The sequence below is a fragment of the Neovison vison genome, chromosome 7 (assembly GCF_020171115.1).
Source record: "Neovison vison isolate M4711 chromosome 7, ASM_NN_V1, whole genome shotgun sequence".
Classification (NCBI taxonomy): domain Eukaryota; kingdom Metazoa; phylum Chordata; class Mammalia; order Carnivora; family Mustelidae; genus Neogale; species Neogale vison.
In genome coordinates, this window is record NC_058097.1 from 140,484,585 (window position 1) to 140,503,905 (window position 19,321).

General features: G+C 43.6%; 1 protein-coding gene across 25 annotated transcripts in view; it reads left to right on the top strand.

Moving 5' to 3' along the window:
• Window positions 1–19,321, top strand: part of DLG2 (discs large MAGUK scaffold protein 2) — a 2,052,576-nt gene that overhangs the window by 1,965,959 nt on the left and 67,296 nt on the right. The window lies entirely within an intron of this gene.

Here is a 19,321-nt window from a genome sequence, read left to right on the forward strand (position 1 = left end):
TCTTAGAATACAGAAAGCAGATGAGGTGAAGCAAGAATTTTCAAAATCCTCACCTACCACTATGTTAACACTGGTTAACAGTGGTTTTCTTTATTAAGAAAATACATCACAAGTATCCTAAACTCCTTTTGATTTTATTTAAAGGACTTCTCCCCTTACGTAAGGAGACGATCAAAGAACTTTTAAAATTTTCAAAGTGAAACCCAGTAGTAAAGAATGGGGGGTGGTGGCTCTTACTTCCAGTTCCCCATGTGGAGGGAGTAACCTAACATCAGGGTTCATAGACCAAACACAGATTAGTAAGATACATAGGAAATGTGAAGAACGGGAGTTTGCTCTACAGATGTGGTCTGTGTTAGTTTAAACTTGATTTCTGATTAGGATAAAAAGAAACATGAAAGAATGTGAGAGTTTTTGGAGAAAAGGAAAAGCCTATTTATACCTCACCAAGTTGTCCTTTTTATTTTCCTTATTTATTTCAGTGTACTGAAAGCCCAGAGAGGACTAAGCTGTGCACTCTTTTGCATAGAAACAGTGTGAAATAATTGTATTGGCACAATAGTAAAAATAAACTGACTAAACCCCATATTTTGCCCTGCTCTTTAAACATTCTTCTCATTATTCAAATAACGATCATGATAGCATTAGAAGTGATTGCCAGTTACAGCCTGGTGTTTGTAGCTCAGGCTTCCTTCAGAGGTTTCAGCGAACTGAATGTCTCTACTAGTATCCTCACCACCTGACAGTTCCCCAAGTGGGTAAGGGTAAATGGCAGCTTCCTGGACATCACAGGCTCACCCATGCATGACATTTATGTGACGAAAACTGCTGGCAAGGAGTGAGCATCAGTGTACCATAAATGTTCCCCAGTGTCATGTTCATGTTCACAGTGAAGGAGAGGAGATGGCCAAGGACTGGAGCCAGAAGACCTTAGTTTGAATATTGACTCAACCAGTTAGTAGCTGTGGGACCTTTAAGTCATGTCAATTCTTAAAAACCCGGTTTTATCATTTATGGATCATTTATGTCCAACTTCGTAGAGTTGCTGCCAATTTTTTTTAATGATGTCATGTTCCTATGTCATGGCTTATAGTAAATGATTCATTTCAGTAAATGATCTCAATTTATATTATTATCATCTTTATCATCTTCTCTTGGTCTCAGTGTAAATCAGAGGGAATAGAATTGCTTATTCCACGGGACTACCATGAAGACTGAATAACCAATATGAAGGAGCTTTGTCAACAACTGTCAGCACAGTGTATTATTTTTGAAAATAATAATTAACAAACAGACCTGAGCATCCAGGAAACACTTATCACTGGGCTCCAGTACAAATAATAGGGCTTGCGATCTTTTGAGGAAACCAAAATTACCCTTTATCGGCAGAACTCAGAGAGGTCTCCTTAGAAATGGCTGCCAGTGCTTGTATCTGAAGGTCTGTGGGAGGGAGAGCTACAGACAGAACATGGGGGATAGGGAGCAGGTAATCAGAGACAGATATGGGTTCAGTTCCTGACTCTGCCATTTACCCACTAGGTAGCCATGGTCAGTATCCATGAACTTCACTTGTTTAATTTGTAAAATGGAGAGACTGTTAACAAATTCACAGAGCTCTTAGTGTTCACTGCCGGTATATGAGAAGTGCCCACTCTGCTAGCTGACCGTTGGCAGACGCTCAAGAGCTGTTCATTTCCTTCTGATTTCCTCCTTCTCTTGAACCTCATACTATCACATAATAGACTAAGGCATCTTTACCTGGGGGAAAAAATACATGACAGATATTTTTATGTTGTATGTCTAAAAAAGACTGACAGAAGAGAAAAATAAAAATGAAAAAAAAAAACTTTTAACAGTTTTATCAAAATAACATTACTGAAAACTATTTAAAGCCACCAAAAGAGTTATTTATTAAATATATCACTTTGAAAACAACAAAAGGAGAGAGAGAGAGCAAAGAAATATCATAAATCCCAGCGAGAAACTTTGGAGTGAGAGACTAGCAGAGAGCCAATTTCAAGAAATCATGAACTTTGTGGCTTTACCCTGGAAATATAAACGCCCACATCTCTGTGGATTATCAAACAAATTACTTCACTCAAATACATATTTCTCTCCCTATTTTATAGATTCCATATCTACCCCACTTGATGTTGGTAACTCCATCTTCTCTAACGGATTAAATGAAATTGAAAACAGCCCCTTGTGGATATTCCTTCCTGCCAGAATTGATCTAAATCTGTCCTAGGCAATGGGCTTCTTCCTTGCCAAACAGTCTACTCTGATTAACTTCACGACAACTTGGTTCCCTTAGGATGCTCATTCGTCTGTAAAACAGGAAATCCAGCTCCCCACTACCCCCAAATTACCAGTCTGCAGGGCATTTTTCCAAAATCCAATACCTGCTTTCTTTTGGCAAATTTGATGGGAATCAAGCATTGGTCTTACCTAATTATCCCACTGCCAGTCACAGTTATGCCTAAGACTCAATGATGAGATACCTGTCAGCAACATAAGCCTGTTTGTAGGTTTTGTTTATCATTTCTAACCTTTGATTCAAGACAAGAAGTACACCCACCAAACATATGGCCATGATGCAGGGCCTAGAGGACTAATATTTCTCTGGAGTTTGTATCAAATAACAAACCCTGCTCTGATTAGAGGTGATAGAAGTTCCTAAAGACAGAGGAAATTCCAACTATAAAAGTTATTGCCCAGAACTTGGGTTATAAAACCTTTCCTTTGGCTCTGTGGCTTAACTCCTGGCAATGCTCAGAAGCTGTTTATGATCTTATAGAGCACGAGATCTGGCCAGTCCAATAGAAGTGGGTGACTGTGGGAGACTGTCACACCATTTAGAGCGGGCAGCCCTTGGTTTCCTCTACAGACTGTAATGCTTCTACTCTTGTATTTAATAAACTAAATATAGTTGATTTGCTTACAATGTTGTCTCACCTACTAGACTCATACAGTTGTGTGAGAAGAGATGCTACTTTACTCATCTTTTATCTTGTGAGCCCGAATAGCTCAGTCGGTAGAGTATCTTCAGCATTGAGCACAGTATTGGGGGCATTGAAGAAGCATATTAATAAGTAACAGGATCCAGATGAGAAGAGAGAGCAGATGGAGAACAAATGAAGGAGAGGGGCCCTTTCCAGTGGCACTCAGGCAATGTTACAACCACTGAAAATGGGACTGTGGGAAGGGAAAGGGCAGTTCGTGGCTTCACTTCTGGGCTGGCGATTGGAGCTGTGGACCCTGCTGGCTCTCAGGACCATCATCCAGTGGTCAGTCTAGCAACCTGCATGCTTCTCACATCTCCTTCCTCATCCAACATCTTCCCCAGCATCATCCCAGATGGTCTTCCACTGAACAGTCTAGGAATAACTATCATGGCCAAGTTCCTCTCATGCTTTCCTGCCCAATTTATACACTTCTATCAAGTCTAATTGGTCAACTTCAACTTGGTTTCCCACTTGCTTCTGTATCAAACCCCAGCTGTGGCTAACATATAAAAATGGTATCCAGCAGCAAGTTCTCATCCTTTCCTCCTCCCATTAAAAGAGATGTTTCTCCACCCATCAAAGGTGCTGTTGGTCCATATACATACTTCTCTGGATGGGCTATTGACTTCCTCCTGGGAGCTTTCCCTTGTTATGAATGTGTTGACATTCTAGCAAGAAAATTTCCATTCTTTTAAGGAACTGTCTCCTGATCATCAGTATAAACAACCTCTGAGAACAGAAAGGAGTCTACTCCTCAAACCATATGCAATAAATGTCTATAGAACTTATTTCTGTGGAGTGGTCCTACTTACTCTTTGAGAAAACTAATCACAATTCCATCCTATAGAATCCTGTAATCAGAGTTCAGAACACTAGAGCTGGTGCAGCTCCAGTTATCTCAACGAGGCTTTGCTAAATTCTCCCAAAATGCGTCAAGAAGAATTTCTGTCAAGCTTTTATTTTGAAAGCAAATGGACACCCGTGGGAATTGGAGGTGGGAGTGGGGGTGTTGTGACATCAGTAAGAGAGAGGTTTCTTCATTTTAAAGTGCTTGGGAACTAATGTACTAGATAGAGAATTCTCATGCTCTGATTTAAGGAGTCTCAGGGTTCTTCTTAGGGCCCTTTGAGCTACTTACACAATTGGAGTGGAAGAAGCCAAAATTTCTGGTTTCCTTCTCTGTTTTCTTTCTTTCTCTCTCTCTTTTTTTAAAAAAATATTTTATTTATTTATTTGACAGAGAGCTAGAGAGAGAGCACAAGTAAGCAGAGCAGCATGGAGAGGGGGAGAGAGAGAGAAGCAGGCTCTCTGCTGAGCAGGGAGCCTGATACGGGGCTCAATCCCAGGACCCTGGAATCATGACCTGAGATGAAGTCTGCTGCTTAACCCACTGAGCCACCCAGGCGTCCCTCCTTCTCTATTTTCAATCAGACATTTGTTATGTTTTTAGAAGCTTTCCTTTAAAGAAAAAAAAAAAAACACAAAACCTGGTTTGTTCTGGTGATAAAGCTTGGAAAGCATCGCTTAGGATTATGGTGAGGGAGACATTGGCTAAAGTAAATATCTGGAACTTCTATCTATCCCACCGCCACCACCCTGGTTACGTCCTAATCATTAGGATCACTACCTCAGCCCACTACCTGGAGTCTTGGCACTGGCTCCTACCCAGTCCACTTTCCACTATCTATCCAGAAAGATGTTTTCCATGCAGATCTACCATCTCACTATCCTGTTTAAAATCCTCAAGTGGCCCCTCATTGCTGTGAGGAAGAGAAAGTGTGCTTCATAAGCCTGCAGGACCCTCCAGGACTGGCCTCTCATCTTGGGCCAGCTAAGACTTTGGTCTTCCTTCAGGGTCACCACCTGCTTCAGATTCACCACCTGCTGATTCACCTTCAGAGCCCCTACCTGGGTTTTCCCTCTGACTATGATCTGCTCATTTTGCCAGTCTTAGATTAGACAGCGCCTCCTTCTGGAAGCCTCCCCAACCCATGTTCCATTTCTCTCCACTGTATACTCTCATGGATTATCTTCCCATCTGCTTTTTAAGATGTGTCATACTGATAACGATTTCTTCTATATTTGTCTTTCCTCTAAATTCCGAAAGTACCCTTGGTTTCCTTATTTCAGTGCTATAATCCGAACACCTAGCTTAATGCCTTGGCATGCAGTAGGCGTTGGTTAACTGTGACTAAAAGAAGAGCACATGGTTTCAGGCACTTTAAAGTCATGTGCACTGGCTGTCTTAGAGCAGTCCTGGGGGCCTATCTGATTAGTTTACCAAATGGAATGACAGCAGCAGTAGGGAGAGCAAGGCCCATTGCCCAGTCACTCCGGCCCATGTGAAACGTCTTGACGCCAAGCTCCCCTCGCATTTACTGCCAAGAGAACCACTAGCACCAGGTCCGCCTCTTAGTAAGAGCCAGATAAATGTTAAACAGAGAGATTGATGTTAATATAAATGCAAATTGGAATTACATCATTCCCAAACCCTGTAAGAGCTGAGTTGTAACGGAGTTTTCTGTGCCAGGACATAGGATTGTTGTAGCTTTCCACAGATCTTTGCACCAGGCATCGTGCTGTGGGAGTTTCAAATGCTCCCTCAATTGATCCCAACAATGTCTGTCTGGCAGATCATAGTTCAAGCTGCTACAGCCATGAACTGGGTGCCTGATAAACATCAGAAATTATTTCTCACGGTTCTGGAGGCTAGATGCCTGAGATTCAGGTGGGGTCCTAGGGCGGGTCCTCTTCCAGGTTGCAGACTGCCAGCTTCTCACTGTCTCTTCCCATTAGAGAAAACGCAAGCTCTCTTGTGATTCTTGAGGGTTCTCATCCACCCTCGTGCCCGCATCCAGTCCCAATTACCTCCCAGAGGCCCCATAGTTAAAACGGTTTCAACATAGGAAATTTGCGGGACACAGACATTGAGTTCGAGGCAGGCAGGAATTATTAGTCTTTCCTTTACACAATAGAAACAGAGTTTAAACCTTGCTTACAGCCACAGACCAAGTAAAGGGCAGATCTGGGAAGTCTCTCAGGTCTGACCGACACTCCATTGCCCTGTTGTCTGGCATGTAGTAGGTGTTCAGTAGATCATGAATCGAATGAATGAGTGGATGACTTACACTAGGTCTGTGGAAAATGCTCCAGCTTGAAAACATCAGCATGAAACTTAAATGATTATACTCTTGGAATAAAATGCCATTAATTTCACAGAAACCATAAACACTAAAAGTATAAATACTAATATTCTGGATATCATTAGGTCTATTTTCTTTCCCTAAGTTCCTAAGCTGTTAGCAAAATCTGGGACATTTCATACAGATACTTCATTCAACTTAGCACAACTGCGGAACAGAACTCCTTCCAGTCAAGTCAGGTTACAGCCCAGCTTTGGACTCCTCAGTACTTTCTAAATAGTCGCCAAGTACAGAATGCAACAGGGATTTGCTTTCAAAAAAAAAGTGTACAGAAAGAAGAGTGGAAGGTGGGGTGACCCACAGTGTCTAACAAGAGCAGTTTATGAACTGAGGGCTTTTTCTTTTTTTTAAGATTTATTTACTGATTTGAGAGAGAAAGAGAGCATGCAGTGGGAGAGGGAGAGTCTCAAGCAGACTCCGTGCTGAGCACAGAGCCCGACACGGGGCTCAATCTCAAGACCCTAAGACTATGAACTGACTGGAAACCAAGGGTTGGGTGCTCAATTGACTTACCACCCAGGTGCCCCTGATTGAGGGCTTTTTGATCCATAATTCCTGAATCTTCACAACAGCCTGTGAGATGGTTTCTATCCTTTTCACTGAATCTAGGTTGTCATTGATTGTAAGATGTACTCCATGTGTCACCAAGAAAGGAGAAATGTGTCAATTAAATTGTAAGACAGCACTGATGGTAAGATACATCCTGAAGGTAGAGGCACCTAGATGGCTCAGTCAGTTAACCATCTGACTGTTGGTTTCTGCTGAGGTCATGATCACCCCGTCATGGGATCGAGCCCTGCATCAGATTCCACACTGGACACAATCTGCTTCAGATTCTCTCTCCCTCTGCCCCTCCCCTGCTTGCTCTCTCTCTCTAAAATAAATTTTAAAAAATCTTTAAAAAAAAAATGCTTTAAAGGGGTGCCTGGGTGGCTCAGAGGCAGAAACCTTTGCCTTCAGCTCAAGTCACAATCCCAGAGTCCTGGGATCAAGCCCTGCATCGGGCTCTCTGCTCAGCAGGGAGCCTGCTTCCCTTCCTCTCTCTCTGCCTGCCTCTCTGCCTACTTGTGATCTCTGTCTGTCAAATAAATAAATAAAGTCTTTAAAAAAATTAAAAAAAATAAAAATGCTTAAAAAAAAAAAAAGATACATCCTAACTGTAGACATGGGAATGAAAAAAAAGGGTGCATCTTAAAACTGATTAAATATAGTATTTTTAATCCCATTTTACAGATGAGGTAACGGAAAGAAACCTAAAGAGTTGAAATAATATTCCCAAGGTCACACAGCGTGGGTTCTGAATTCAGTTCAATTCAATCTAGCCTTGTGTTGCAGTAGCCTCCCACTCTCTGCTCTGTTCAAGAGACACACAGATGAGTGAGACTCTGTCCTAATCCTCGGGGACTGAGCAGTCTAGAAGGAAAATAGACCCACAGGCAGATCAACTAAAACGTAGCCTGCTGGATGCAAGAACAAGACTGTGGACAAGGTAGCAACCTGGCTGGGAGAAGGGAGTAGATAGCCCTCTCTGGATAGGCTCGGGAGGGGTTCCAGAGAAAGTTCTGAGTTTCGTAGAAGAGATTGAAAGTTTACAGAATGCTTATTTCTATCTAGTCAGTGCTTTGACTTCTGAAATAATGTTAAGAAAAATTCTTGGCTGAAAAATTCCTCTGCAAGGTGTGAGCTGTGGTAGAGTGTTTGAGAGAAGAAAGGTGTTCCATGGCCCAGCTCATGCGCCTGCTTCCAAGGAGAGGCAGGACGCAGGAGAGGCTGAGGGATGGAGCTGAGTCCTCAAGCTGTGAGGTGACTACTGTTAGAGATGCAGTGCCCCTCTAAGAGAACGCGTAAAGGACACACCTGCTCAGTTGGGTAAGGTCAGCAGGTGAGCTCCCACTCTCACTTCTCAGCTGGTGGATCTGAGGGAATGGTAGATCTGAGAGAACTGTCCATTCATCATCTCCTTTCGAGTGCCTGCTGGGTTCCTGTTCTGTGATCCTGTAGCCTCACCCCCACCACACTAATTCCTGTGACAGCATAGACTGAACTCAGTTTTAACTATATTTGGGGCTTTGGCACTGGCTGCTCCCTCTTCTTAGAACACTGTCCTCAGATGTCTTTGTGATAACTCACTCACCTCCTTCAAGCCTTGCCCCACCTTTCTCTCACTGAGTCCTACTTGACCGTACTCCCTGCTCAAAAATGCAACCTTTACCACTACCACAGCTCTACTGTATAAAAATCCTGATTCCCCTTACTCTGCTCTATTTTTCACTGTCCTGTAGCAAGTATCAACTCATATTATACTGCACTTATTGCCATGTTCTCTCACTAGAATATAAGTCCCACGAAGGCAGGAATTTTTGTCTATCTGCTTTCATCGATAGACCCCAAGCTCCTAGAATCATCGTTGGTACATGCTGGATAAGTATTTGCTGAAGGGATAAATGAACGTGTGAGTTGCTGAATGAATATACCCTTAGCTCTATTCTCAACCCAACATAAAGCTCCATGAGAACAGGAAACAAGCGTCTTGTTCACTGCTGAGTCCTCGGCAAATAACACAGTGAGGGGCACATAGTAGCCCCTCTGTAAACAATATTGCATTCAATGACTATTATTTCATATCCTTGTGTGGAAGTTAAAATACATCCCGAACTCAGTGTTTTTACCTGGGTGGAGAAGGACCCGCCTTCTATCTGTCCTCAGTCAAAAAGTGATAAGGAGAGCATCTATGGACATAGGTGAGATTTCGAGGTGAAGTTTTCCCTAATTCCAGATGTTCCATTGCCTCAATCCAGGCCTGTTGTTCCCATCCAGTTTTCCGAAATCTCAAAAGACAAAAAAATGAGCCCAGTACCCAGGGGAGCTGAAGTGATAGTCCAGCTGTCTGGTTTTGTGATATGTGAATTTCATCACCAAGCCTGACGAACTAACTACCACTAAGGATTTGGGGTAGTCATGTCAATGTTCTTGGATGTCTTTCTCCCCTTTTCCATATGCTCATGAGAGAAATGAACTTTCTCCAACTTCTCTTCTAAGCTAGGCAACATACCAACTGATCCCACTTGTCAGTCAGTAGATACTTAGAGTGTTATTAGAAGGCAGAAACTTGCCTTGCTTTGCTTGTGCTTTGATGAGCAACTCTAGAAAAGAAGGGATGAAATTTATAGGGGGAAAAAATTTAGATTTTACACCCAGTTAACAAATATTGAGCACCTATTGGGTTCTGAAATGTCTTGTATGTGTAATTCCCATAAAGACTCTATTGGATAGAGATCTTGCCTCTCATTTCGAGTCTTTGGAGACCTGGGGACAGAGATGAAAAGCACATAGCTTCTTAAATAGCAGAGCTGCGGCTTGAACCCAGGACTAGCCGATGTCCATTTCTCATGGTCTTTATGTGGATCTTCTATAGAAAAAGTTAAATGTTTAAATGATAATTGTGTATCAGCAATAATGAAATTCTGTATCAAGATATTTCCTGGGGCATCAGAGGGACTCAGTTGGTTAAATGTCTGACTCTTGATTTTGGCTCAGGTCATGATCTCAGGCTCATGAGATCAAACCCCACATCAGACTCTACACTGGGCATGGAACCAGCTTGAGCTCTTCTCTCCCTCTCCCTCCCTCCTTCTTACCCTCTCTTGATCTTTAAAAAAAAAAAAAAAAAAAAAAAAAGATACTTTTTTTTTTTTTTCCTCTCAAGCAAGCTTTTTAATTTGTGGCAGTAAAACCCTAAGACATGAATACCAAAGCTTGATATACATTTTCAGCTTGGATCAGAAATAAAAGGCTGTAGTCAGAGCTATCTCAGCCTTTCAGAAATATCTTGATTAATGTATTTTGATTGCCTGATAAGCGACGCCAGCACATAAAGGCTTTTAGAACTGTCCTAAAGCCTGTGCTCTTCATCCTGGCCATGTTGTTGTCTCAACAGGATGTTGTCTCCATCCTGTTCCCCTTCCTATATTTCAATCTCCAGGTGGCCAGCTGATGGCATTTGTGGAGAAAGACAATGATTTTAAGATGATTAATTTTTTAATTTTTACAGCCTCACCCAGCCCTGAAATCCGAATACCATTTGCCATGGTCTGTCGAGCCTTGCCTTTGGGCAGGTTCAGATCTGCCTCTGCTTCCCTCAGATGCGGTCCTGTCAGTAGGCACTGCCGCGTAAACCACTCAGACAGATTGCTGGCAGCCTGAGAGAGAAAGCAGGCTGCAGTGGGCCCCATCCCTGGAGACTCTGAGGATGCCTTGTCTGAAATGATCAGCACACGGGCCTCTTGACACGGGAAGTCTGCTAACACTGTGTCCCTAGGGGACGGGGAAGCGCTGGTGACTCAGGAGAGACTGAGAAAAAGAATTCTTGCCCCTGGAAGTCATGCTTCTTTCCTGATTATCATCAAAATACCCCAGCTGTGGAGAGGCCCAGGCTGGGAGGACCTCCAGTTGGTGCCCAGTTAGGTCCATCTTTAGTCATGACGGTGACTGCCTGATTCCTTGGGTGCAGTAGAAGTTGACAGCTTCCCAGTACCCTCCGGACATAGCAGGAAGCTGTGGCATGAAGAGAAGTATATCTTTACAGAGCACAGACCTACCTTACAAGGTTATTAATGACAAAATGGCATGACCCGTGTGGTACCAGAGTCCATGGTGCGTGGTGCATTTACCCTTCTATCAACTGGAAACAATGCCTGTACCTTAAGGAAGTAGAATATCTTAAATCACAGATAAGAAATACTTAGAGCAGTGCCTGGCACCTTGTAAGGCCTACTGTGTGCTCAGTAATTACTGAGAGACAGCATCTTGGTCAGAGCCCTCTTAGCAAGGATCAACGGAGGCTAATGTGTTCTCATCCACTAACACCAGTTCAGGCGGGTGGATTCAACCACCCCTTTTCACTAAGGACAATCCATTATTGAAATAGATGGGAAATTGAGTGGCCACACCAGACCTCGATCAGCCTAGTTATGATGACCAATCCACAGGCATACGTAGGATTTCTCGAGGAGGCAAGAAAAGTAATCAGTACAGAGCTGTGTGTTTCCTTCTACCCTGAGATGAATGCATTCATACGTGAGAGACAGCAACATTGTGTGGATCTTTATCATCTCCCAGGAAGGGCAGGGAAGGCAGTGTGGATGCTGCTCAGGCTTTCCTGTTGTGTCCAGTTGTTCGTGCTTTCACAAAATAGAATGTACCCCCCAAAAAAGAAAAGAAATGAAAAGAAAGAAAGAAAGAATGTACCCAACTGAATTCCAGAGATCGGCCAACGAGAAGTAGAGGCAACAAATGTAATAACAGAAAATAACTTTTTTGGACATCTGCTATGTGGTAGGCTTTTGGGACAGCAGGAATATGAACTTCCCCTGTCCCCCATGCATATACAAACTAGAATTCTCAAGGGCTAGAAATCATAGTACAATATGATTTAAAAGCCTAGGAGAGGGAACTTTAACTCCCAGTGAAGGTGGAAGGAAGAGAAAAGAAGGTCCAGGATTGATGGAGGAAATGGCACAGAGCAGAGCAACTTTCACAAGGCAGACACAATCCTAGGAGACACACATCCTATCAGCCGTGTAGAAAGTTGACCTGATTTCCCCACAATGTCTTGCAAGACAAAGGCATAGAACATGACAGCTGAAACATGCTTTAGAAAAGTGCTTTGTGCCTGTTGATTACATAGGAGCGTTGAAGCCAGAACTAGAGCCCCCTCTCCTCACTCTGCCCCAGCTTCTCCCTGCTTCTAGGGTGCCATCTCTGTTCTTTAGAGATGTTTGTTTGTTTGTTTGATTCATGAGGGTGCAAATGAATGCTTTGAAGAAGGAAAAACTATTAGAAATGGCTGGTTTTTAAAATAAGAGCACCTAAATTTCAGATCTGTCTGCTCCCAATGCTGATCCCTTTCCCACATCCCCCTGGCAGGAAAATGTTTTGAGAACATTAACTGCATGGGTATTTTTATGTTGTATTTTAAGAACACTGTATTAGGACCTCCTGCCAACACTTACAGAAATAACTCACTCATTCCTAGTGTAGGCAAGAGGTGAAGTAAAGGAACTATTGGTTGGAAGTTGGTGTGCTAAAGGCTTTTCCTATGTCATCGCATTAAATCTCTCCAAATGTGCTGAGACCTAGGGATGATTAAGCCCATTCATTGATAAACCAAGGCTCAGATTGGTTGTGGACCAATCCCAGTGATGCTCAGGTAGAAAGAGGTGGACTCACTTGAATGTGACTCTTCACTCCAATATCTACACTTCTTGCACTATCTCAGCTGCATACCATAGCAATGCAGCAGTGGCATGGAGTAGAGAACAGACATTATCTTCCACAGCTCTTTTTCCTGCTGCATAGAGAGGCGAGAACCTCTAATCAAGCAGAAGCCTCAACTTCTGGAGGGAAAGAAATTGAGTCCAAGCACTCTTTGTGGGTCTTAACATTGTCATGGAAACAAAGGCTTCTCCAGCCCAAACAAGTTCACTGCACAGAAGGTGTGCAGCTGATGGTTGGTTTGTTCATTTATAATGCATCTGCAAGGACTGTGCAGAGGCTGGACCTGGGAGCCCCTGACCTTCAGTGGCTTTAATCCAGTATAGGAGGTGAGACACATTCCCATTCAAGACTAGACATTGCAAGCTTCCCAAGAAAGGTCCAAGCAGAGTGCTTTACAACTTCTGAGAAGAAAAAAGCTGCTTCTTCCAAGCCTCAGTTTCCTTATCTGAACATAGGAACAAATAATATTTATCTCAGGGTTTCTGTGAGAATTGGTTAAAGTAGAAGTAAGAGATTAAAGCCCTGAATTTTTTATCTGCAAAGTAGGAATAATCATACTTACATGTCACACTTATTTACGAGGACTCAGTAAGATGACATTATGTAACACAAAGGTACTTTGCACGTGGCTGGCTGACAATAGGCACTCTGTGGGCTATTACTATTATTGCTGAGTAGTTGTTTTTATTCCAAAGAATCTTTGGCAGAGTCATCCAGCTGGTGACCTTTGCCTTCTACCTGTCCTCTCTAAAATCATCCTCTTTCTTGTCCTCTGTTACTAGCTTGCTATTGCTGCTTCGACAAATTACCTTCCTCTGTCTTCAAATCCAGCAATGGCCACCATGTACCTCTCATGGTACATCTCTCTGACCTATTCTTCTGCCTTCTCTTCTACTTTTAAGGACTCATATGATTGGATTGGGCCCACCCAGATAGTCAAGGATACTCTCTCCTTACCACTTTTGCCATAGAAGATAACATATTCTCAGGTTCTGAGGATTAAGGTGTAGACACCCTTGCGGAGAAGCAGTTAGGGAATTATTTTCCCTACCATATCTTCAGTAACCATGAGACACATCAAGAAATTTTTCCAGTTCTTAGTGGTATGGTCCTGGGGATTCTCTTCACTCCCGTGATTCTCTGCTGTAACAACCTCGAAGTGGTTCAGCCAGAACTTGATCCTCTGCCCAATACAGAAAACACATGTGCTCTTGTGGTCCATGATTATTAAATATTACTGCAGCCTAAGCTCTGTAGAAAATGAGGTTGGTTTTGGTTGGAGAGGCTTGCTTGCAGAAACAACACATGGGTTGGTGAAGCAAGTCCACAGGTCTTGGAGGCAGATGGTTCTTGCACTCGGTCCTGCCCTGTCACCTGCTAGCTGGTTTGCCCCCAGACGTGTTGCTTCAGTGATGGAAGTCTGTATTTCCTCGTCTACGACATAAGGCTAATCCATGCATTGTGGGGCCGTTATGAGAACTGTGTGCCATCCATAAACTGCTCCTATCTCTCTCCTGAAGTCTAGTCCATGGTGTCATTATAAATGCGATCCCCACCAAATCATGAAATCTCTGGAGATACAGCCTAAGCACAACATTCCTTGTAGGGGAACTGCAAGCTGAATTCTATAGCCAGGAGCATGGGCTTTTGATTCCGGCACATCTATCTATATTTGAATCCTGGTTCTGCTACTTAATAGCTTTTTTCCATTTCATCTCTTTGGGTCTCATTTCCTTTATGAGATTAAAAAAAAACCAAAACACTGGCATGGCAAGATTGTTGTCACAAATCATAACAAAGTGGAACTCCTTCTCTGCGGGCGTTGGGCCTTTTGCAGGCTTTACCCTATGGTGGGTTCTTCATAACAATCTTTTGAGTTAATGCCATCATTCTCTGCATTTCATAGCTGAGGGAATAGTCATCTGTGGTGAAGAGATCGTCGAGAAGGTTAGGTGACATGCCCCAAATTCACAACTAGGAGTGGCAGAGCTGTGATGTAAACCCAGGTCTCTTCTCTCTCCAAAGCTTGGCATAGAACCCACATGCTGCCTTGCCTGACAAGTACATTGAATGAGATGATAGCTCTAAAGTCTTTAGCACATTGTGGGGCACTTCAGTACAATTTCCATCAGGTGCTCAGGTATCTCCCCATATGTTTGCATAGCCATGAGGGTGAGCAGTTGCTTTGCTCCCCTTCCTGGATTCCCCAGTTGGCAAAGGGCCAGCACGTGGTGAAATGCAGGAGGGCCGGGAGGGATGGGAGAGATGTTGCATTATTCCTCTCTAATTCTGTTTGTCTAATGGACTTGTTAAAAGCACCCTGGGTGGAAAGTGTGAATCTTAATGGCATTTTATAAAAGTTGCTGTGATGAATTAGCACATAAAGCAAATTAAAAACAGCTTATCGTTTTTTAAATTAGGTGATGGGGCACTGTAGCATTTCTCCCAGACATGAAGATCCATTAATATCCAAAGGAGCCAGAAGCTGCCGAAATATATCAGCTGCTTGTTTTCGGGGACCCGACAAGTCTAAAATCAGTGTAATCCTAGAGGGGCAGATTGTCCAAGATAAATAGAAATGGGTAGACGTGTGTTACTGAGCCCCTTCTTTGGGGACACCTATTGCTGAAGGCAGGAGGGGGAACCTTCCCTCAGGGATTCTTGGGGATGGAATGGAACACAGTAGATTGAATGTCTGGCCTGGTGGGGACCACCGGAAAGTCTCTCCTCTCCTCCCTTACACGTGGGGACACGGGCTTGAGAGAAGCAGGCTTTCAGAGTCTGTCTGAAACATGTCCACAGAACCATGGTGAACATCTACTTTGTGCCCAGTGCTGTACTGGACTCAGAGGATAGAGAGGGATTGTAGCTGTCTTTATACACAGTCCATAAGATGGCTACTAAGTGGCCCAGGGGGGACCCAGATCCCCTATTCAAGACCAGCCCATTTTCAGAAAAACAATTACAGTAGCCACCGTTTGTCGAGCCCGGCCCGTGTCAAGATGGTGTCACAACTTCCATAGATTATTTCATTTAATCCTCACCACAACTCTTTGAAGTATTTGGTGTTATTATAGGAAAGTTTCACAATTCAGAAAACCTCAAGGCCAGAGAAGCTAAGTAACTTGCTTGAGATCACGTGGTTAAAAAGTTGCAAGCCTGGGGCGCCTGGGTGGCTCAGTGGGTTAAGCCACTGCCTTCGGCTCGGGTCATGATCCCAGAGTCCTGGGATCAAGTCCCGCATCGGGCTCTCTGCTCAGCGGGGAGCCTCCTTCCTCCTCTCTCTCTGCCTGCCTCTCTGCCTACTTGTGATCTCTGTCTGTCAAATAAATAAATAAATTCTTTTAAAAAAAAAAAAAAAGTTGCAAGCCCAGGCAGTCCGACCCTAAACCCTGCCTTCTTGGCAACCACCTGCCAGCTTTCCTGATGGTTTTTCTCCCTCACTTCCCACACTTTACATCCAGAAGGAGCCTGGAGCTAAACCAGAGATTCAAAGACTCTTAAGATAAAAGAAATACTGAGAGGGGCGCCTGGGTGGCTCAGTGGGTTGAGCCTCTGTCTTCGGCTCAGGTCATGATCTTAGGGTCCTGGGATCGAGCCCCGCATCGGGCTCTCTGCTCAGCGGGGAGCCTTCTTTCTCCTCTCTCTCTCTGCCTACTTGTGATTTCTGTCTGTCAAATACATAAACAAAATCTTTAAAAAAAAAATAAAAATAAAAAAGAAATACTGAGACAAGAACTGAGCAGTAAAGAGCTTCGGGGACTTGGGGGCAGGAGATAGGGGAGAGTGGTCAGCCTTGAAGGGAGGTGAACAGTTCCTGGTACTGCTGAATTGTGAGCACGGCCTGAGGACAAACAGTCTGGGAAACTGAGCCTTATGATGAAATGTCCAAGAATGTGGATTTTGGAGTATATTCTCTCTGCGGTGTCCACCACTTGCGTACATATGACCTGGGACCGGTGCTTCAATGTCCTGAGCCTCTTTCCCTCACCTGTAAAATGAGGATACTAATGTTTACCTTCAGGTTCTTATGATGTCAAATAAGACAACAGTACAAAGTGCCAAGCTACCTAATCCGAGCATAAGTAGTGGTAGCCCTCATGGTCATCGTCCTTACCACCTTGTCACCGCCTTTCAGACTCAGGTGTGGGGGTGGGGGACAAAGTGAAGAGCATTGCACTAGGACTCCAGAGCAGAAGACCAAAACTCCAGCCCAAGGCTGCTGACCCTTGCATGCTGAGGTTAGTCTGTCCCTCATCTGTATAAAGGGAATAATATGATAACCTTCATACCTTCTTTGTTGGAATGGATTGAGGTACAAATGAGGTAGTATATTTGAAAATTACTTGCAATCTTTTGACCCTCAAGACAACCCCCAGGGTCAATGATTCACTAGGAGGGCTCACAGGATTCAGCCTCATCATCCTGGGGACCATGAATTATTACAACGAGAGGATACAAAGCAAAATCAGCAAAGGAAAGGATTGAGGGACAAAATCCAGAGGAAACTGGTCACAAGCTTCCAAGAGCCTTCTCCCAGTGGAGTCACAAGGCACATGCCTAATCTCTCCAGCCGCAAATTGTGACACCAGGTGTAAAATGTCGTCTACTGGGGGAGCTCATTAAAGACTCGGAGACCAGGGTTTTTACTGGGGGCTGATCACGTACTTGCCGTCTGCCTGGCCCATACCACGATTCTGGACTCACAGAGGAAAAGCAGATGTTCCACTTAAAGCTTGTTTATACAAACAGTTTAGGCGTGGTGAGCCATTCCTAATAGGAAATAGTGAGAACCTTCCCAGAAATCTAATTTCCCAGATGTCAGCCAGAAGCCATCCTTGTGGGCATGTCTTTTTAAGAAGAGCAGTCTCAAGCTTGCTCTGTTAGCTCTCTTTTGCACAGAGTAGACTCTATAGAAAGGATTTTTGTGAATATCCACTCATAGGAGAAAGGCAAGATGATAATGACCGTTCGTAGTTGATGATTATCCCTGTGCGCCGGGCATTGTCGTGCATGCTTTATTTTACAGGTATTACCTTAGGTTGCATGTCATCCATACAGCAATTTCATGGTGGGGGTACTGTTACCATTGCTGGTGTGTAAGAGGAATCTGAGGCCTAAGAAAGGTGAAGTAGCCTGTGTGGATAAAGAGCTGTATGACTGGCAAGAAGTAGTAGAACCAGGAAAGGACTCTTAACAGTGTGACCTCAGAGCCCGCATTCTTAACCCCTACACTCCAGCTGCTGCACTGCACCTCCTGTGAGCTGGGAGCCTCGTATGTCTTATTAATGTGCACAGCAGCTCCGTGTGAATGTAGTTATTGGACTCATTTTACATTACAAAAACCTGTGGCTCCAGCGTGCTAATTCATTTATGTCACATAGCCCAGCCAGAGAAGTGACGGCGTCCGAGGTGGGCCTCTGCCCTCCGTCGGCCCCTTTATGCTTGGGGGGAGCTTTAGCCAAAGTCTTTGGTGGGGAAGATGCAGGTGGTCAAGGTGGAAGTGAATCATTCTGGGAGCTTCGACCGAGAAACTCTCCCCCAATGCCATGATTTAGGGACAGAGTGGAAGACGGAGCTGTGTTGCAAGTAATTCAAATTTTCCTACAGTATCTGAGCTCAACCTGCTGTCTTCAGCTCTTTTTGGTTGCCATGGCAGCAGATGTGACATTTTTTTAATGAGGGGGAAAAATGAAGAAAGGAAAAGAACCATATTTGGTCCTCAGTGATCTTAGAAAAAAACCTGTTCCCCAGATCTCTCTAGTTTTGCTTGCATAGTAGTTACACTCAAACGAAATTACCAGAGTGGAATCAAAGGGGAAATAGCAGGGAGGTGGCAAAATCTGCTTCTCTTGAGAAATTGTATGTGTGGAGTGTGTGTGTGTGTGTGTGTGTGTGTGCGCACGCGCGCACAAGCGCACGCGCTTGCTGTATATGTGGTGGTGGTTTGCAGTGGGGATATAGAGGAGAAAGCAGACAATGTAAGATTTGATACAAATTGTCAGCTACTTAAGGCAACACCTAGCTACTAAGATCTTGGTCATCCTTCTAGTTCTCTTTGCAATTCCCCCACCCCACCAATGTATACCTGTTACAGTCTGTGTGGCTTAGCGAAGGCTCAGCATGTGCTCTTCAGTGAAGGAAACGTGGTACATAAAGCAAGAATTACAATTCAGAGTGATGAGTACAAGGCTGAGGTAGGCTTCGCATTCTGTGCAAGCAAGAAGATTTGTCTTATTCATATAATCTTGAACTATCTGTAGACACACATGTAAACATGGGAGTCATTATATTTTTTCATTATTGCATTTTGAGCACTTATTCATGTCATTGGATTAATCCCTGCCACCACTCAGTTTATTTTATTTTTTTATGTTCTTGTGGTTTTAATAGCATCTTTCTTAAAAAAAATTGAATTCCAGTATAATGAACATACAGCATTATATTAGTTTCAGGTGTACAATACAGCGATTGAACTGCAACCATTAGACTTCAGTCACGGTCCAATAGTCCAGTGAGTGGAAGGATCACAGTCCCCAATGGGATGACATTTAAGTTGTTACCATTTTTCCCCATTCCAAAAAAAGACTTCTATGGACTGATACATCTGAGGGTTTGTTCATAACACAGAATGCTTCTTTCAGAAAGATGCTTATGTTTCTTTTCATTATTTCCTTCTTTGTAGTGACTTTTAACATTTGTAGTGGGAGGGAAAAAAATCTCAGGTACTAAACTCCCTTTGTCACATCTCCCATTATCAGTTTGCCACATAGGATGGTCTCCAAGAAAAGAAACAATACCCCAGTTTTAGGAGCCCGGAGGTTGCCCCTGCAGCCT